At 43.4% G+C, this 21,508-nt stretch overlaps 1 protein-coding gene across 1 annotated transcript in view; it reads left to right on the top strand.

Annotated features, from left to right (window-relative positions):
• CTNNA1 (catenin alpha 1) overlaps positions 1-21,508 on the top strand; it is a 347,088-nt gene that overhangs the window by 23,203 nt on the left and 302,377 nt on the right. The window lies entirely within an intron of this gene.

Below are 21,508 nucleotides of genomic sequence, written 5' to 3'. Positions count from 1 at the left end.
TGACCGCTTGTTGCTATTGCAGTAACTTAAAATGAACCTACATGTGCAGACTTAAGACAAATTCTTTCAGAGTTTTACCATGGAGACCTTGGGTTTTGAACTACTAAAGCAGCCCTTCATTCAGACAGAGCATTGGGTTGCCTTAGGCTAATTATCTTGCAGACCATCCCGAGAAAAAATACCTGAGCTCAGGATCTTACCTGCCCAGGTTTGCTGGGCCTCACTGAGGCTCTGAAGCAGAGCAGGACTCTGTGGGCCCACTTGGGCACAAAAGCCTTTCTGTGTCCCCCATTTATTGTTTGTAGGAAATAGGCTTCATTCAGCCTCTTTGACCGTCCCTTAGTTCCAAAAGGCAGATTCAAGCAGTTGCTAATCTGGGAAGGGAAACAAGGGAAGCGCAGTTAGGAAGCAATAGCGCAACGCTGGCTCAGGGTCCTGGTTTGCAGTCAAGGACTATACATAATAATATCTGTGAGTTCTGTGGAAACTATCCCCTGCCCAGATGGAGGATGGTAACTTCAGGCTGAGGGCAAGATTCCTGGAGGGGCCCCTGTTACCTCACCACCAACCAGTCAGAAGAAAGTCACACGCCCTGCAGCTCTCACCCCAAATTTTGCATGTAAAATCTTCCCCCCAAACCATCAGGGAGTTCGGGGATTTTTTTAGAGCATGAGCCACCCATTCTCCCTGTTTGGCCCTGCAATAAACCTTTCTCTGCTGGAAACTCTGATGTTTTGGTTTGTTTGGCCTCACTGTAAGTCAGGCACATGAACTTGTGTTCAGTAACAGCTCCTCGGGCCCATCTCAAAACCTTGTTGCTTGGGACAGATGGCGTGGGTTCTGTAACAAGATGCCACTGACCTCTCTGCTGTGACCACTTTCAGATTTGTAAGAAAAAGAATTAATTCATTGATTCAACAAATATGTCCTGGAATGCCTTGATTTTAGAAATGAAGCAATTTGTCCTTAAAATCTCAAAGTCCAATCTCAAAAGAGAAAGATGCTCCACTGTTAAGTGACCACCACTATGTGAGGAATTATGAAGGAAAATTTGGGGGAAGTTTGGGAGGGAAAGAAGATAGTTGAGTTCACATTGTGAGGGGGGAGGGAAGTGGGAGTAAGAAAATAAAAAGTCAAACATAATATTGGTTATAGATTATACAGATCCTAAAAAAAATGCACCCTCACACTCTTATTGTTTGTTATCATTATATTATCTTTACTTGTCTACTTCATACTTTCATTTCTCTTGTTTTCTTAATTCCCTCAGAGGTAGACTTTCCTGAGGTCATCCAAGTTACAGTCTAATGGCCCCTATTTTAAAGAGTTTGTATGCTAAAACAATATACTGATGCTAAAGAACATGGTGGGGGGGAGGGATAAACTGAGAGATTGGGATTGAGATATAAACACTACTATATATAAAATAGATAACTAATAAGGACCTACTGTATAGCACAGGGAACTCTACTCAATACTCTGTAATGACCTATATGGGAAAAGAAGCTAAAAAAGAGTGGATATATGTATATGTATAACCGATTCACTTTGCTGTACACCAGAAACTAAACACAACATTGTAAATCAACTATACTCCAATAAAAATTATTTTTAAAAGAAGAACATAGAAACATAGAGAGGAGTGACAAATAAATAATATTGAACATGGAAGCAAAATAGAAATTGAAAACTTCACATCCCTACCTTGCATATAAGGAGGGAGGAGGGCAAGTGGAGTAATTGGAATAACTGCATTCTCCTCACTTCCCTCTTTTCTCTACTGGTTCTCTTAAGAATTTGCTTTTTTTCCTTCTTGTTGCATATACTTAAAAACCGCACAGTGTTAATCAAAAGAATCCTGGAATCAAATGGTGTTAGCTAAAGGGTGTCAGAGATGATGATTCTGGGGGTACACGTATCACTGAGGTTCCTGGTGTTTTCCCCAAGAGCCTGGCAAATACTCAACATGACCACAAGGGGGATGTTGTAGCTCTAGATACTATTCAAAGCAGGAGCCTGAGAATGGGGCTGCATGTATTGTATTTGCCAGTGTGAAGGACAGGTTTTGGGGTTGTTTTGCAAATTAATATAGCCTACAGCCGGATGGCTTGAAGAAATAAGCATGAGTCTAAAAAGAGCTGGCTGCAAATGAATAAGAGTGGACAGTTAGATCCACGGTTGGGTGATGCAATTGTTCATCATACAACACAGCACTGTATTTCATTTCTCTGTTGTCATTTCAGTGTCATACTGGAAAGTGAAAGGAGCTGGTACATAATTTGCATGTGGGTAAATGTTTACCAGACAGAACAGGTGGCTGTCCAATACCTGTGCATACTATATTTTAAATTATATTCTAACTGGCATGATTTTTTTTTTTTTTTTTTTTTTTTTTTTTTGCGGTACGCGGGCCTCTCACTGCCATGTAATTTTTATTTTAGCATATTTGGAGAGAGGAAACCAGTTTCAATTTTTAAGTATTTAACTCCCAGTCATTAATAGGAAATGTCATTAGATAGTAATCACTAATAGTTGTCAAGTGTTTACTTAAGTGCCCCACTGTCCTAAATGCTTTCTAACATTATTTAATGGAATGATCAAAACAATGGTTTCAAGGGAATAATACTATTGGTTTTCCCATTTTGCAGATGTGGAAACTGAGGCTTAAAGTGGTCAAGTATGTTATATAGGTCACATGGCAATTGAATGGTAAAGCCAGATTTGAAGCCAGACTGTCTGACTCCAGAACCTATACTGCTAACCACTAGGCTCTGCTGCCTTATAACAAAACTGGGTCTGATCTTTTATCTCCACATATACAGAAGATGAGTTTTGTAACACTGGCCTAATCCATTATTAACAGCAGCTATTTTAGGCAATTGAATTAAAGTTATAAAAGAATTTTTATGTAGTTTAGGTTCCAAGACATCTATAAAGAAAGTTCAATCTGTAATAGAACACATAAGATCAAGCTTATATTTTTAAAGCAGTTTCTTTAAACTGGTGACTCAGATGACGTTTTATTCAGTTTTCCCAGAGATGAATATCATGCTGTGGCACTTTCCATCTTCATGAAATAAAATGTGGCATACTGCAGGGATTTGTCATTTTTATTCTCCTTGGAATTTTTTATGTACCTGCAGTAGATTTCAGGAGACAGTTCCCACTTTTCCATTTGGGCATTAGCTACATTATATTGGAGTACATTATACAGTGTCACTTCACTCAAGTCTGATTCAACAGAGCTTGCCCCAGTGAAGTGTAGGAAGTATTATGTCAGATGATGTCTCTGTACCCGGGGTTGGTGACAATTAGCAGGTTTCATTTTATATGGAATGCCTGGTAACCCACCAACCTGCCTTCCTTCTGATAGGAGAAAAGAGAAATAGAGGATGACCCTGAAAGAAAACTAAGGTAGCAATAAATCAAAATAAGATGTCCCTTTGTTTAGGTTGGATATTTACATTCCAGTGATAATGCAGTCTCATTGCACAGGGTAAAAATCAGTCAGTTAACCTCACTCGGATTTTCATTCAGGTTTGGAAAACGGCTATTGGATAGGTCCAAGGATCTGTGTGTGAGGTCCCTATTTGGGGAGGGCGTAGGACTGACAAAAGCAGAGATTTGCTCTTTATAAAGACCCATTAATACTTAATTCTTAAGGATGCAGGAGCCTTTTCTGAATGCTTTCAGTTAAAGGGCCAGAATTTTAATTTATTCTTGATCAGAATGTTATAGCGAAAGCAACCCTGAACTAGGACTTGAGCCTGAACTTGGGTTCCAGAAACACAGAAAGGTCTTTAGATATCACTTAAAATCTAACCTTTTATTTAATAGATGAGGAACTGAGAGAATCAGTGAGTTGCCCAAGGTCACACAGACAGCGTTAGTTTCTGTTCTACAGCCTCCATTTTTACTTGGTATGCTTTTTAGAAATCACCCACATGATTTCAGACTAAATGGTCAATCAGTACAGTTTTTCAAATGCTTACAGACAACTCTGGCTCATATACCCACTTCCTCCTGTCTCAACCTTACTCTTTAAGGTACACAATTAGTGAAATTATATCAGCTATCTTTTCAGATATCCTGGATTACATCCTTTCTCTATGTGAGGGCCTTTTGGTTTCTAAGGTTCCCCACCTTGGCTCCCAAGCTGTCAGGAGAGGAGGTACCCAGGCTTCCTTAGGTGATGAGAATTTAATTGAAGGCTAGTTGGAAGAAGTACAGGCATTGTCTCAATACCCATAGAACCAGAGTTCTGGCAGAACAAGTTGGGTGGCTCCTCCTCCTTGGTCAGGCCCCAGCAGGACCTGGCTGTAGTGGCTTGTTACCAGGCTTCTGATGTTCCCCTCTGCACTGACTCTGCCCTTTCCATAGCTCAGCTTCTTTATGTCTGCTTCTCTAATTCTTCTATTGCAGTAGTTCCTACATTTCAGTAGGCATCAGAATTACTGGGAAGCTCTTTAAGCATACCAACCCGAGAGATTTAGGTCCTGTAGGTCTGAGGTGGGTCAAGTAATCTGCATGTTTAACAAGTTCCACAGGAGATTCTGATAGGAGTGGAGATTAAGGACAACACCTTGTTTAGAAACACCCCAAGTATCATGGTGTCTTCTGGTCACCACATTTTTTCATTACACATCCTATTAGAAAAATATTTGAGGGACTTCCCTGGCAGTCCAGTGGTTAAGACTCCACACCTCCACTGCAGGAGGCTCGGGTTCAATCCCTGGTAAAGGAACTAAGATCCCGCATGCTGTGTGGTGTGGCCAAAAAATTTAAAAAAAAAAAAATTGAGCACACACCTCCATTATGTGTATATTTATGTATTTAGAAGCTATGTATGTAGTACTATTATTAAACATATATAAAAAAGGAAAAAATAAATATAAATACATTTGAATACTTTCTTCCTTTACTCTAATGTATCCCCAGGGCTGCTTGCACTACCCTTGCTACCTTTCTGTGTGGCTTGAAGTACACCATCGTTATGGAGTAACTTTATTGGGCAGAGTAAAGGCACAGAAAAGTAGCATGTTGTTTCAAGGGTCACTGGGTCAGCTCATAGGCCTTTGGTTTAGGTGCCAATTCTTTGTTATATTGAACTAGCGGTTGGGGTGGGGGTGGGAGTGGTGACTGTGTGTGTGGCATCATGTGAAGAAAGCTGGTTCACCTAGAAGGAGCTCTGTGACCCCCTTCTTCAGGGGAAAGGGAGAATCTGTGAGCATGATAGCTGCTGTGGGTCTCATGAACACCTGTCTCTCACCGTAGACTAATGAACTATTTCTAAGCCTGTCAAAGTGCAAACGTGACTCCACGGAGGCTGTGGATGAGGCTACCCTGCCTGTGCCCTCTGCAGCTTTCCATGACTTCCCAGAAGGAAGTCTGGTTTACTCTGGGCTGTTGTGCCAGGATGCGTGTGTTTGTGTGTGTGTGTATGGTGCTTGCCCACTTCTCTATCATTCTATTTATAGCACAGCTCCCTGGCCTAAGCTGGGGAGGTTGCTCTCAGGATTAAAGGCAGCCAATAGAACACCAGCACCAAAGCCCTGGAGAACAGCACCCGTGTTTGCGTGATCAAGTGTCTACAGGTAACTTAATGAGAAGTAGTAACTGAGTCCCTGAACCCAAATACAGGTCTTCTCTGTGCATCTTCCCTGTTCTTAGATATACATACTCCCAGTAGCCAAAGAGGCTTCACTTTTCCTGATGCATAATTTGTAGTTCTTTGATATTGCTCTCTTTCCCTAGGGCACTATTTTGTGAGTGGAGCATCATTTCAGTGAGTTAGAGCAACCACACTGAGACAAGCAGACCGAAGGCATTATCAGAGCCCAAAGTCAGAAGTGGACAAATCCCAGGCACGTTTCAGAAATCAAGTGACTTATTAATAAGTCATTTAAGTTGGAAGTGGGTTCCCCACAATCTTTTTTTCCAAATAATTTTCCTACCCTTACTTGGAGACTTTTTGCATCTTCAGCTTTCTTATGTTACCTTAGGTATTTGAGTGCTGGTGTTCTATACTCTCAAAGGCCAAGGAGAGTGGGCCACTGTTTTGAGCTCTGCAGAGGAGAGAGGGACGGGTGCTTCTTGGATTCAGGGCCGTTAGCAGCCTTGCATATGTGTCTATTTCCTGATTGATAGGGATATTTGAAAATAAATTATTTAGAATTTCATTGTTTTTCACTTAGCTTTATATTACTGAAAATCTCTAGGCTGGAAACACCATTTTTTCTGTCACTTTGCATTCTTCCAGTTGGCATGTGTGCTTGCCATTTTGTGTTCTGCTTTTTATGCTTAGTTATCTTTTCTAAAAATATATACCTGTCAACCTGGTCTCATATATTTGTCATTTTTAATGGCGGTCTATATAATCTTATTCTTTCTTGAGATTCATAAGTTTATTCCACTTAATCCTCTTTGCTTCTACTATTTTGCAGGGTATGTGGAGAGATTTGCTGCATTTCTAAAGATTCTCAGAAAACAAGCTTCATTTCAGAACCTAAACCAGCATTTGCTTTTCTTCACTTTGAGGGAGCACACAGGTATTGAATTCTCTGCCACTGGGCACACCAGGGTATTGAATTCTCTTCTCTGATGTCCATGTCTGTGGGTCTGACTGGGCCACTTGATCAGCAAGAGGTCTCAGACACCAAACTGGGGAATAAATTAAACTGACAGAGTACTTGATATTTCCAAAGAGTCACTTAGGTTCTGTCTATTACTGCAGTGTTCAGAACATAGACATAGTTCATTGCTGTGATTAAAGTGACTTTCACCATTAGCCTCTTTGTTCCTGTAAGATATAGCGGTAGGCTATAGCTGGTTCATCATTTGGGGGTGTAATGGTTAGCTAAAGCTATTTTTCTCCAAAGGGCCAGTTATTACTTTAGTTTTTCTCCAAAACTTCAGCTTTGGCGGGAAAGAGCCATAAATTTTGTGACATAGCTGCCTCCTTATCTGTCTTGGGAGTTATAGACTGCACATATAAGACAATTCATGTACCTCTGCATAATGAGGTGAGCTTTAAAAATCATCAATCTTCACTTAACATGCAGGTGGTGTTGGGTGCCAGCTTTAGAAAAACTGATGTAGTTGCCAAGTTCATGAGTGTCATAAATCATTCATGCTAAGGTAGCCCAGAATCATGCTGTCGTCTGAGGCAGACCAATTTCAAGGTGGTTATTAAACACAAAAATGTGAGTCGGGATGATTGTTTTTCAAAATCAAATGCACTTTTTATTTGAAGAGTAAAACCAAATTATCTTTCTTTTTTAAGTTGAAGTCAATTTTCTAAGACCCTCCCTTCACCCTCAAAGAATCTATCAATAATAATATCTTTTCTTCCCTGATCCCTGAATTCTATTAGAAATACATCACAAAATATATAACTCGTACATTTGCAATCCAGACCATTAATGTTCTGAAAATGAGATTCAGATGTCTCAATAAATCTTGAGGCACATTATTAGGGAAAACTCTATTAAAGTTTTTTGGGGTATTTTCTTCTTGTGCCTTTGTTTTACATGAAGTTGAAACCGCAAAACTAAGATGGGACTCGAACCCAGCCAAAACCCAGATTGGGAGTTGAACCCACAGACTGGGACTCGAACCCACTGTCTTTTAATTAAGATTGCACAGCTGGTCTTAGGACTTAATGAAGCTCAGGTTCGTTATGTCTCAGCATAGAAGGAATTCAGCGAGAGGCAAAATGATAGGTAAGAAATGGATTTATTTAGAGAGATATAGATTTCATAGACAGAATGCGGTCCACCTCAAAAGGCAAGAGCAGCCCTGGGAGAAACATAGTCCACAGACAGAGAGAAGATGAGAGGCGCGAAAATATGGGTTGGTTAGTTTTCATGGGCTGGATAATTTCATAGGCTAATGGGTGGGAGGATTATTCCAACTATTTTGGAGAAGGGGCAGAGATTTCCAGGAATTGGGCCACTGCACACTTTTTGGCCTTTTATGGTTGGCATTGGAACTGTCATGGCACCTGTGGGTGTGTCATTTAGCTTGCTGATATATTACAATGAGTGTATAATGAGGCTCAAGGTCTACTGGAAGTCGAATCTTCGCCATCTTGGACCTAACCGGTTCTAACCAGTGTTTGTCGTATCCTCAATGTCTACGTCTTTCTTTTCAAGGTTGTGCTCTGCCCCCTTCCCTCCTGTTCCAAAGTTACAATGGATAGTAGGCAGGCATAGCCCTCTTCCACCCTGCCCGAGTCTTCAGGGCTAAAGAGGGGGAAAGAGTAGGGCCTAAAGAGAAGTGACCCCTGGGACAGAAAGCTTGAAGCTGAGCAGTGTGATGTGCCCCTCTAAGTCATCAGACTTTATCCAGGTTCCTGGAAGATGGGTTTTAAACTGAAGTGTTTTATCTGAAATTTGCTCATTTGATAGATGAAAAAGACTATGAGGTTGGATATTATTGTGGAAGGAAAACATGCTAGTATTTTCAGTGAGAAGTCTTCAAAGAGAAAAACAGAGAGAAAAATGAAGTTTTGCCTGAGGCTGTTAGGTTCTCAGTGGGTAGTTAAGTGTCTGTATCCCTTTGTGTAGTCTCCAGCACAGGGCCATATGCCAGCTGACATGTGACTTCTCTTTGGTGTATCTCAGAAGTTCTTTTGAGGTGAGTGTGTTGATCATATGGGAAGCCTTGGTTAAAGATTGTAGGGGCCAATTCCAGGCAGAACATCTTTTTCACTGAGTGTAATCTCCCACTCCCCCACTGCAAACTCACTATTTCTTTATGCCTCCATGCCTTGTATATACCTTTCCCACTATTTGACATGCTCTTCTATTTCTTGTCTAAATGTCGAGCTCCTACTTATCCAGTAAAATCCTCTTAAATCTCACCTTCTCTCTAAAGCCTTCCCTGGCTTCCTGAGACGGAGCTTGTCACTTGATCCTCTGTGCTTCTAGAGTATTTATTCACAGTCTTGTTATGACACACACATGGAAATTAATCAACATATTCATCCCTCCCAGTAGACTGTGAGCATCTTAAGGACAAGAACAGAGTTTTATTAATGTAGGTATTGCTAGTACCCGCCATATCTGACACCAAGTGGAAACTCAATGAAAAATCTCATCCTTTTTTTTAAAATTACCCTCTCCACCTGAGCACTAACATAAAGCCTTGGGAGAGAACAAAGCTTTTTAAAGTTACATTTCGTCATAATTTGTGAATGCTAAGACTAACTCACAAAGCGTTTACTTGAGTCCCCTATAAAGATGCCTAAGGGTAGAGAGCGACAGAGGCAAGGAGAAATTTCCTGCGTTCTCACTGTGTCCTGGGATTTTCTGTAGATTCTGGGCAGAGTAAGTCCTGTCCTTTCTTCCTGCATAATATCTCTAGGACTTGTATGCCTTTGTCTTCTTGTTGCAGTCATTCTAATCTAGGTGACATCTTTCCACACTTGAACTGTAGAAATTATAGCAGGTATGACTCTCAGTTTATAAATTCAGGTGTAAGGGAAGTATCACATTTATTTATAAGCTTAAATAAAGGTAAACTCCGGTTGTATGCTCCTATCCCATCTGACTAGTGGGAAATTTAACCTCATTTATATTTCATCTTCAGATCTGAATTGTGCTTCCAGTATCTTATATTTTGCCATGAGATTGGAAGGGGCTTTGAGATGCTGGTTATTGCTGAGACACCTGCTGTCCCATTATTTGCACCATCCCTTCAGGTCCAGGGCCTGAAAGTCTGATCTTCCTCCTTGACTCACAGAAACCTTTTGTGAGGCTGTGAATCCTGCAGCCTAGAGTCCTGTCTCCTAGTTGTATCATGGGGCCAGTCTTCTCTAGGGTTGTGTTCCCTCCTCAGGTGCTGCCAAGGAGCAAGGCCTGGGTCCCCCTGTTGTAGGTCCTACAAACCCATCTTCATCTACAACCCAGGGGAATCTCTTTCTAGTCTGCCTGGAGCACTTCCCTGCATTATACTGCTCTGAGGCTGGTTTATCTTGCTCTTTTATAGTAATCTTAATGGTCTTTTAAATCCCAAACACCTATCACTACAACCAAAACTTTTATTTCCTTTATCTTAAATTTCCATGGGAGGTTAAGGGAAATATCTGTCATCCAGTTCTTTCAGCAAAAAAAGAAAAGAAAAATTTTAAATCGTGTCATATGCTGATCTCCTAACTGGCTTCCTTTCCAATTTTTCCCCTCTCTTTTCCATTCAAATTATTTTGTACGTTCCAATCAGAATAGTTGTTCTAAAGCTCTTGCCCAGAAACCCTCAGGGGCTTCTCATTGTCTCTAGAATAAAATCAAAGCTCCAGGGCTTCCCTGGTGGTGCAGTGGTTGAGAGTCTGCCTGCCGATGCAGGGGACACAGGTTCATGCCCCGGTCCGGGAAGATCCCACATGGCGCGGAGCGGCTGGGCCTGTAAGCCATGGCCACTGAGCCTGCGCGTCCAGAGCCTGTGCTCCGCAATGGGAGAGGCCACAACAGTGAGAGACCCGCATGCCGCAAAGAAAAAAAAAAGCTCCAAGCTCTTTAGTCTACCATTAGGGCTTTTCATGATTTTCTTCACCTTTGAAATGCGACTTCCCATTGCTCCTTTGTCAGAGGCCCCTGGCCTAACCCTGTTCCTCTAACCCCACACCGTCCTACCTCCTCACCACACCCGACTGATGTGACACTCAGAACAAGTGCCAGTTCCTTCAGAAAGCTTGGTGGTTAGCACATTCCACAGTGATCTAGTCCTCCATAAACCTAGTTCTCTTCCGTCCATCCATTTGGTACCTGAGGCTATGGTTTATCATCTGGTGCCTGTTCCTGCCTTTCTCATCTAGATTTGTGAGCCTCTCAAGTACCGAGACCTCTACTTTCTTGTATCCTGAGCCACCACTGGGCTCTTCATAGTATGGGGTACTCACTAAATGCTGATTAATGAATATCATGACATGGACACAGGATCCTACCTAAGCACACCCAGCCCTGCCATATAGTGAGAAGCAGGAAAATGAAGGGGAAAAGGGGCCAGGTTTCATAACCGCCATAAAAATAATAAGTGTTTCATTGGTGTCTACCATCAAGGAACAGCCTCCTTGCTTGCCTCCAGCACCAGAAGAAGCATTTGCCCTAACAATGACAAACAAATTCCACTATTAGAGTAAGTGGTCCAGAGCTCCTCTGGGTGGTGGGCACTCTGGCTTTGCCATCCTTTGGCTTTTCCACAGGCTGACCTTCACAATAGGTTTCTCTGTCATGAATGCAAACTAGCCAATCACTCTTGAACAAACCAACCTCCCTGACACCTGCTCAAAATAATTCTTCTCTCACCAAGCTATGGTTAATAAACACAAATGATTGCCATTCACTTCTCCTTGGCCAATCCTGTGAGGGTGTCTTCACACAAATAGGCAGGTTGACCAGAGAGGCAGCTCCAGCTCAAACTCTGGGGAAATGGAGAGTTTCCTGCCTCAGCCCTTGGGGCTTCAAGAGTACTTCACTCGCTGCTTATACCAGCTTCCTGTGGACAACCACCCCGCCCATGCCAAGTCCTTTCTGGCCTTCGTGCATGTTGATCTAGTGATAGGGAACAGGCAGAGGGGATTCCAGCATCATCCCAGTGGTTTGACTGGATAACCTTAAAATTCCTTCCAGTACTTCAAATCTTTGATCCCATAATTTTCACTTGCATTGCTTTTAATCAACACTTAAAATCTCCAGCTTTCTGCTGATCCCTTCAACCTCCTCACCTTAGCCCCTTTTCCACTTGATTGATTCATTCTAGCCACTCAGGCCTTCTCTCAGTTCCTTCATTGTGTTGCTTCTGCCTTCCCACATGTCCTTTCTGCTCCCTAGGTCCCTCTTCTCACCACCAGCCATTTGTCTAACCCTACGTAGCCTTCAGGTCTCCCCATTTCTTTTTTTTTAAATTTATTTATTTTTGGCTGAGTTGGGTCTTTGTTGCTGTGCAAGGGCTTTCTCCAGTTGTGGCAAGCAGGGGCTATACTTTGTTGCAGTGTGTGGGCTTCTCATTGTGGTGGCTTCTCTTGTTGCGGAGCACGGGCTCTAGGCGCGCGGGCTTCAGTAGTTGTGGCACATGAGCTTAGTAGTTGTGGCTTGTGGGCTTAGTTGTTCGGTGGCATGTGGGATCTTCCTGGACCAGGGCTCGAACACGTGTCCCCTGAATTGGCAGGTGGATTCTTAACCACTGCACCACCAGGGAAGTCCTGGGTCCCCCCATATTTTAATGTCACTTGTGTAGGCAAGCTTCTTTAACCCCCAAACTAGATTAGATTCCTAATGCCCAGACCGGTCCTGCATATTATCTTCAACAGCGTTTTGTGCACTTATATTCATTAAACCACCTTTTAGTAAAAATTTGTTTGGTGTTTATCTTCTCCAGTATTTTGAAAGCTCCATGTGCACGGGGACTGTGTCTGTTCTGTTCACAGTTTTATTGCCAGAACCTAGCCCAATGCCTGACACCTAGTAGCCATTCAGTAAACGTTCATCAACTGGCCAACTCTGCTTCCCACTTCAATCATGCATTTCCCCTGCTGTTCATTGATGTATTTGTTTACTGCTGCTTTTCTGCTATTTATGCATTTATGCTTTTAATGTTAGCTGTCTTAAGTTGTACTTTCCTGGAAGGCAGAGAATCCATGTATATAATTTTCTTTGTATAGTGCTTTGTACGTGGGTGTATGTGGCAGTAAGTGTTACCATGGAAAGGACCCTGAAACTGTCATGGTGACTTATGACTCCCCGTGTTACCCCTGGGAATGCCCAAGGTGCAATGGGCAGGATATGGGGCAGGAATGTAACAGCACAGGAGGTTTTAGGACACTGTTAAAAGTAGCTTCGCTCAAAACTAGTAATACTGCAGGGTAACAGGAGGAAAGAATAGAGGATACTTTGGGAAATTAAGAAAAACAGGGAGAAGTGGCAGAGCTTAAATCCATAGGCCTCATTTTCCACAAGGACATTAGAGTGCTATTAAGCCAAGGAGAACCATTAGCTCTGACAACAGCTCCTCTTGTTATGACCCCTTTGGTGGTATTTTTATTACTTTTTAAAATAAAGGTTGAGGATTAACTTTTACAGTTGTAACTAGAACAGTGATAAGCAGGACTCATGGGGTGTAATCATAAAAAAAAGAACTTTGTTTTTGGCTCCCACTGTTCCTTTAAACTTGCTCAGTAGTGATGGTTCTAACTCCATTCCTGGACAAATGCTTTTCTTGCAGGCATTAGGAAGCCCTCCAGTCGCTTTATGTAATAAACCATGATCTTAGTTAGGTACTTAATATGTTGAGCCCAGGTATTGTCACTGTTTCCAAAGTTTTTCAGCTTTAAGCTATTTGTCCTCCTTCATCTTGGGTTTGCTACGAGTGAAAAGAGGGGTGTGGTCTTTCTTTCTTTTCTGAAGTTTCTGACCCTTCCAGGATTAGAGCAAGGAAGTAGGAGAGAGCAGGAAATATTTTACTTGTCTCATGTTGTTGAAGCTGGCTTTGTGTTCTCCAGGAATGGCCAATGTTTAAATTTAGCTTTCTCCTGGGGCACTTTTGTGGGTTCTTCAGAGATCTGTACTCCCCTCCATATACGCACACACACACACACTTGACCTGGGCAAGTACACTTTCCTCTGTCAGTTGCTTTCTTCCTCTATAGCCCCTAATAAATCAACAGTCCATTTCCAGTTTCTCTGTGAGAAACCATTTTTTTGCTCACACAAGCTCTGAGACTATGGGCGGTCCCAACATTGTTAAGCAGCTGCTAGCCCATACAATGGCCCCTACATGTCTTGGGCTGGAATCAGAAATTAGTCCATTCTGCCCCTTTAACTGCACGAGACACATATCAAGCTCTCTGAGGGTTCCCCTTGAAGCTCTTCTCAGTAGGCTTGTGGTGAAATGCAGGCACCATTCTTTCTTTGGAGGGGGAACCCACAGCATACCAACGCTTCTCACCAAATAAATTTTTTTCCAAAAAATTTCTCTTAATATCCAACAACTTCTTAATATGGGTGAAGATTTTAACGTTTCATCACTGTTTTTCAACGGTTTTCTATGAAAACTTGCATCTTTGCTGACACCTCACTTTTGCATCACATGGATATGACGTAGTGGAGCCTCTGCTGAAACTTCCAAATAGCACTGTGTACTTACTGTCGCTGAACAGGGATTTCAGGAACTAAGTAATTCATTTCTGTGTAAGGGCAGATAATATCATTTTCTCCTCTCTTCTGTTGAGGAAACTTAATTATCCTCATCTATAAAATGGACCCCCATCCTTTCCTTGCCTTGCTAAGGGTAGGAAATAAGAAATTGTGAGCATAAAGATGACTCTGGATGGACAGGCCCTGGGGAAATAATCTGCAAAGGAAGAATTTTTTACAAAAAAGGCAAGTAGAGATGAAGGGCTTGATGGAAAGAAGAAAAGAAAAGGCCCAATATCATCAGTGTTTTTCTAAACCCCATCTTAACCCCTCCTACCTCCACTTTGGTTTGGAGCTGTCTTCTTGTTATATTCCGGTCCCTATTATAGCCCCAAAACAATGGTTGCCCAGAGCAGAGACAGGTCCTGTTCGATCAATAATCCTTGGCTCTGTGTTTTCCAACTCTATCTCTGTCTGTGTCTGTAGGTTTAAGGTGGGAGGGGTAAATGTCATCACTTTTGACAAAATGTCTGAATATCTTTTCTCTATCATGACAAAAAGATATTTTGGTCTCCTGGTTGAGCACCAGAGCCTGCCTTACAAGGAGTTGAAAGGCTGCAACCCAGGGCTGCTGTCAAACCAGCAGATGGAGTAGCAGTCCTTCTCTGTGTACCTCTGGGCCCACCTGGGCAGGTGTGCTGGGTGATGCTAGGCCCAGCTCTGCGGGCAGAAGGGACAGGGAAATGAATACAAATGATTGTATCCCATTGTCATAGCTGTTGTTCAGTCTGCAGAGGAGTTTGGTAAAATGTGATCCTGGGAAAGTTGTCATATGCCTCTCTGGAATCACTGCAGAAGCAATTGTAAGGAGTGAGTGCTTGTATGCCTGAGATAGCTGTAGGGCATAAGAGAAGGAAAGCTACAGAGTTGACAGAATCAAGTCCTGGGCAGTGGGAGAATATGACACAATCCCCTCACCCCTCAAAAACCTTGGTGAGGACACAGGAATACAGCCAGTGGCTCTTGATGGAAAAGGGCAGGCTTAAGAGGAAAGTTTGGACAATGAAGCTGAATTACCATCTGCCTAACTCCTTCTTCTCTGTCTGAATTGCAGGCACTGGAGTCCCTCTTACTAAAATCTGTAGATTGCCTAAGAAATTTACTTTGGGGCCAGTAGTAGAATTTAAGCTTCCCTGAGATTGCTTCTTCCTATTTTCTAAGAATCTACCACACAGCTAAATATTTGACAGCTCTTAATAAATTATGGAGGCATTAATGGCACTCTCATTGAGAACTTTCTTCTGCCCCTTTCAGGCCTACAGGACCCCGTCTGTGAAAGGGAGAGTCCTCCTACCTCCTCCCCTGTGAAAGGAAAGAGGCTTCAGAATGGAAGATGGGCGGGCAGTGGATAGATTTCTACTTTCTGAGGGCAGGGCCTGTGTCTCTCCTCCCTGACTTCCCCTATCTGAATAACCCAAATCCAGAAGTAGGGGTGGACTGGGGGACTCAGGATAGCCTCCATAACCCACGACCTAACCACTGCAGACAGCCCAGGAAGCCAGAGGGAAGGTGTCCTCCTGACTGGTCCTTTGCTCAATCCTGAACTGAGGGGAGTTGAAGGTGCTTGCATTATTAGCTACAGAGCAGGTGGCACAGTGTGCTCTTCATTGAAAATCGAGAGGTGTCTGGCAAGTCTCTTGGCCACAGGCCTCCCTGGAGCCCAGAGCTCTTTGAAGAGAAGAAATAGCTCTAGGAAAAAGGAAGCTGCTGCTCTTGATGAAAAAGTTGAGAGGGAAGAAAATGAGACTAACAAGGGCTGAAGAGAACTGTCTGAGGCTGAAGAGAATGTTAATGGCTCTGCTTTGGAGCTTCAAAGCTTGAGCTGGATAGGATTGCACACAGACACCTCTGCTGTCACCTACAGTATACTTACCAAGGGCTGAGGCTTGCAAATAATCACAGCCTGACTTTCCCAGAGCAAGAAGCAGTGCCTGCTGAGATGGAGAAAAGAGAAACTGTTGGGAGATCCCAGGCCCAGCTCAGCTAGTTGGGGTCTAACTGGTCTTTTCTGTATCAGACAACAAATGGGATTTCAGAAGAATTTAGGTGCAAGGGAAATGGCTCTCATTGAACAAATCTGGCTAACAGTTGTCTCGTAAACAGGGAAACTGTTTATGAAATGATAGTTGCTATGGATTGAATTTTGTCCCCCTAAAATGCATATGTTAAAGCCCTAACCCGCAATGTGATGGTATTTGGAGAAGGGTCTTCGGGAGGTACTTAGGTTTAGATGAAGTTATAAGGGTGGGACTCTCATGATGGAATTAATATTCTTATAAGAGGAGACATCAGAGGACTTGCTACCTACCCTACCCCACTCTCCCATTCCCCCACCCCATGTGGGCACACAGCAAGAAAGCAGCCATCTGTAAGGCAGGAAGAAAGCCCATGTAAGAACTCAACCACACTGGTGCCCTGGCCTCAGACTTCCAGCCTCCAGACTTTGGGAAATAAATTTAAGCCACTTACTCTATGGTATTTTCTTAAGGCAGCCAGAGCTGACTAATATAGTAGCTCTAATAGATGCTGTTGGTACCCTGCCAAAATTCCCTTACCATGTCAGTGTATCCATTTCCCTAGCTGCTGTATTGAGTTCCAGTGGCTCACAGATGCCCCCTTCTCCAGAAAATTGCTCTTGGTGGATGGGAGACACCTTCTGTAGCCCCTATAGCTTTCAGACAAGGAGGTACAAAGGCCTTGAGGAACGATCATTTCTTTAGCCCAAAGAAGGATCAATTTTTTGGTGCTATTCATGCTCCTGAATTGTCCCGTGGGATCAGGCTGAGGCCAAATACAAAGCTGTGACCACATCTACCTTTCTTACCATTTCCTGCTTCCTTCTCTTTCTCCTGAGGGCAGACCTCAACAAATCACATGACCTGAATCCTGTCTCAGGCTATGCTTCTGGGGAACCCAACTTAAGGCAGCACTTCTCCCAAGTGGTAGAGTACTGAGCAACCTAAATGACTCTATAGTGCTTTGTGAGTATAGTGATTGTGATTAATGCCCAATAATAATGAATATTGGGAAAAACAGCCCTTATTTCTGTGTCCAAAAAGTGTAGAGGAATAAAGGTCCACAGAGAAAGAAGATGAGGATGTGTTCTTCTAGCAATAGATGGCTTCTTCAGCAGGCATCTGGTGGACAGCTGTGCTTTTCTTGCCAGCAAGGGTTTAAATAGCCTTGTTAGCACAGAGCCACAGACTGAGGTTCCACATGGGCTTAACCAATTATGGAAGCATCTTGACTTCAAGAACCCCTGAGCCATGACTAGACAGCAGAGTCAACTGGGCAGGTCTGTGCATTGATTGAGAGCCAGCCAGGCTCTACACTTCCCTGAGCAGGGTCCAGAGTTCTCTGAAAAGAGAAGCCCAGCACCTGCCCAGGGAACTCTCTGCTTTGATGGGGTGATTTAGATACTCGGGAACTGTCCCCTCTCTGCTATGTTTTGCTCAGTCTATTGGCTTTTTCATGATGCTTTTTTGTTCTTGGGAGATTCTTTTTCATTCTTTTTTTTGTAATAGTTCCCTTTGTTTTCCCTCCCTCTTCCTTTTCTACCTCCTGCTTTCCTCTCTGAGTACAGGCTTCATCATCAGAGCCTCTGAAATTTGGGACTAGCTCCATCTTAGGAGAATGAGGATGGATTCTTACATTATCCCAAGAAAGCCTCCACCAGACAATTTCTCCCTGCTTCTGGTTACCTCTTAGAGCTTAACTTCCTTATCTCTAACAGTGGGGATAGGAAGGGATGGAGTAGGTGAAGGGGCAGAGAACTCTCTCCTGACATGCCACTGGGTCATGGCATCCCACTGACCCACCTTGACCGACCCATCTATTTTGACAGTGGCCCTAGGAAATATGTGTGAGAGAGCACAGTAAATGCTTGTCCAGATGCTCTCAAAGATTTAGGGACATGCCTCAAATATTCCTAACCTCTTTAACAAGTACTTAGTTGCCTCACAGGAGAATGAGAGTGGCTCCTGATTCTTCTTCTCAAGAGATCTTGTGTTTAGATCTAGAGATGAAAGGGTGAATTTTGGACAACTCCTACTCATTTCCATAACTTTTCTCCCAACATATTTTGTGGGAGGGAATAAAATAGAGGTAGCAATAAGACCTTATATCAGACAACTGAAAGGCAGGTATCTGCTTTCTTCTCAAACATCTCCAACGAAGAGTAGACTTGCTTCAGGAAGACTAAATCCATGAGTTCAAATGCTGCATGAGGTGTAGATTATTTCCATCACTTGGTTTTGTTTGCTGCTATATTGCTTCATTCTTAGATAGGCTCTCCACACATGGCAGCCAGAGGGCCACCAGCAGCTCCAAACCAGTGCTACCCTTAGAACTCAACATTCCAGAGGGAAAGAGCATGTACCTTTCCCATAACTCCTACAAAAGTGCAGAGAAGACTGTAATTGGTGTGGTCTTAAGTCATATGACCTTCTCTGAACTAGTTGCTGTGTGCAGAGTTGTGGAATAATCTGATGGGCTAGTCCTGGATCCTGTTCTTACCCCTGAGGTTGTGGGGAGGATCTTACCCCTCCAGTCTTAGAAAAACTAGGGGATGGGAGAGACTTCTTTAAGGAACTGATGCTTGGGGAGGAACATGTGTCCTTTACAGCACATATTGTCTATTCTTCTCTTTGACTATGGAGTACATCTAGCTCGTTCAAATGAAATTGCTTATGAAAGACAAATTATGGGTGAAGTAGTCAGTTGTGAATAGTGCTTTCTAGACTCAAGTGTGAAGAAAGCAAACTCAGCTCAACAAAGGATCAAATCAGTCCAGCTGGTTTGAGGAGCTTCTGGTCATAGTATCCAAGGAACCAGCTGGATAGGGGTGTTGGAGAACCAGAAGGAGGAGTCAGTCTTGCCATGAACTCAAGGGCTATACCAGGAGGAGCAGGCTGGTAGATAGTAGCACTCAGTTAATATTTGTGGAATGGCTTCTCTGAGAATCACAGGTCAAAGATAAAGCTGGGGGACTTCGCTGGTGGTGCAGTGGTTAAGAATCCACCTGCCAATGCAGGGGACATGGGTTCGAGCCTTGGTCCGGGAAGATCCCATATGCCGCAGAGCAACTAAGCCCGTGCACCACAACTACTGAGCCTGCACTCTAGAGCCCATGAGCCACAACTACTGAGCCCACATGCTGCAACAACTGAAGCCTGCACGCCTGGAGCCCATGCTCCACAACAAGAGAAGCCACCACAATGAGAAGCCTGCTCACCACAACAAACAGTAGCCACTGCTCACCACACTAGAGAAAGCCCACGCACAGCAACAAAGACCCAACACAGCCATAAATAAATAAATAAATAAATAAATAAATAAATAAATAAATAAATAAATAAATAAATAAAAACAACAACAAAAAAGAGTCTGTCTAGAAGATAAAGCTGGGAGAAGCAGGAAGAACCAAGAACTGAAGGCAGAGTCCCACGCTAAGCCAGAGTTCCATTCTTTGATCAAGCCGTGTTCCCACAATTTGCCAGACTGTACACAGCTGATACTCTAGGATTTTCCCATACTATAAAGTTATTGTTTTGGGAATTCCCTGGCAGTCCAGTGGTTAGGACTCCATGCTTCCACTGCAGGAGGCACGGGTTCAATCCCTGGTCAGGGAACTAAGATCCCATAAGTCGCATGGCTTGGCCAAAAAAAAAAAAGTTATTGTTTTGTTGTCTTTATTCTAAATAGCTGGTAAAGTATATGACTTTCTAGTAACTCATGGTGGAGGTCAGGGTAGGTAACAGATAACAGTGACAGGTGGATACTGGTCTCCTGTTTCTTCAGAAACAGGCTATGGTCTTCTTGAGAGTGGCTTTTAGACTTTGTGACATTGTACTAAATTGTCACAATTATAGATAAATGCCAGAGAAAGATTCCACAGTTGAGGCTTTTTTTTAAAAGATTTTTTTATGTGGACTATTTTTTTTAAAATAAATTTATTTATTTATTTTTGGCTGTGTTGGGTCTTCATTGCTGCTCGTGGGCTTTCTCTAGTTGCAGAGCGTGGGGGCTACTCTTTGTTGCGGTGTGCGGGCTTCTCATTGCGGTGGCTTCTCTTGTTGTGGAGCACGGGCTCTAGGCACACGGGCTTCAGTAGTTGTGGCATGCAGGCTCAGTAGTTGTGGCACGCGGGCTCTGGAGCGCAGGCTCAATAGTTGTGGCGCGTGGGCTTAGTTGATCTGTGGCATGTGGGATCTTCCCAGACCAGGGATTGAACCCGTGTCCCCTGCATTGGCAGGCGGACTCTTAACCACTGTGCCACCAGGGAAGTCCCCTTATGTGGACCATTTTTAAAGTCTTTATTGAATTTGTTACAGTATTACTTCTGTTTTATGTTTTGGTTTTTTTGCCACGAGGCATGTGTTATCTTAGCTCCCCCATCAGGGATCGAACCTGCACCCCCTGCATTGGAAGGCAAAATCTTAACACTGGACCACCAGGGAAGTCCCCCACAATTGAGGCTTTCTAAGCAACATTTCCTTGGACATGGTTGGGCTTTGGGAGATGTGTGCTGATTTATCCTTTCTTCTATCCTCCCTCCCATGTCTCCATGCACTACCTCTGTGGCTGGTGGACAGGCAGGCATCAGTGTGTGCTCTAGGGAAGCATGTGGGCTCTCAGACAGGGAGTTGGCACTCAGCAACCTGGCTGAGGCACAATGTGGAAATGAAAAGATAAAAACCTGAGATATGTGATGGGGGCTGTAGTTTGGAATAAATGGGTTCAGGGCCTCTGCCCAGTCAGCCTAGCACTCTGGCAGCTGCTGCATTTAATGGACAACTCCATTAACATCTTCTTGGATAGAAGGAAGGAGAGTGAGGGAGAAAAATGGAGAGTGGGAGAGGGAGAGAGAGATAGGGAGGAAGGGAAAGGTTGGGGGGAAATGAGAGAGAGAGAGAGAGAGAGAGAGGTGAGTGTGTGTGTGTGTGTGTGTGTGTGTGTGTGTGTGTGTGTGTTGGGAGAAACTAAAAAACTTGGAGCTTTCCTCCATGTCCCCAGGGGGGATCTTTGTGTGGTTCCCTTAGTCTGTGTGCTGTCTCAGGCTTTGACAGCTGAGGTGGAGCTGGGAAGGGTAGCAATTTGGATAGGGTAGAATGAGGGCTGAAACAACCTGCCTTCTCATCCCCACAGGATAATGGGAATGAGAAGGAATACATCCTTTCCCCCTTGTAATGAAGAAATTGTAGGTCCTAGAATTCGGAAGATAAAACATGGGGGATTTGGGGGTGCCCCCTGATTCTGTGATGAGAAGAGGGGAAAGAAGAGGTGAAATGAGTCCCAGGATTCAGAAGCTGGTTCATGAG

The sequence above is a fragment of the Hyperoodon ampullatus genome (genome assembly GCF_949752795.1).
Source record: "Hyperoodon ampullatus genome assembly, chromosome: 4".
Classification (NCBI taxonomy): Eukaryota; Metazoa; Chordata; class Mammalia; order Artiodactyla; family Ziphiidae; genus Hyperoodon; species Hyperoodon ampullatus.
The sequence above is the reverse complement of the archived record's forward strand: the minus strand, read 5'-3'. Positions and strand labels throughout refer to the sequence as shown.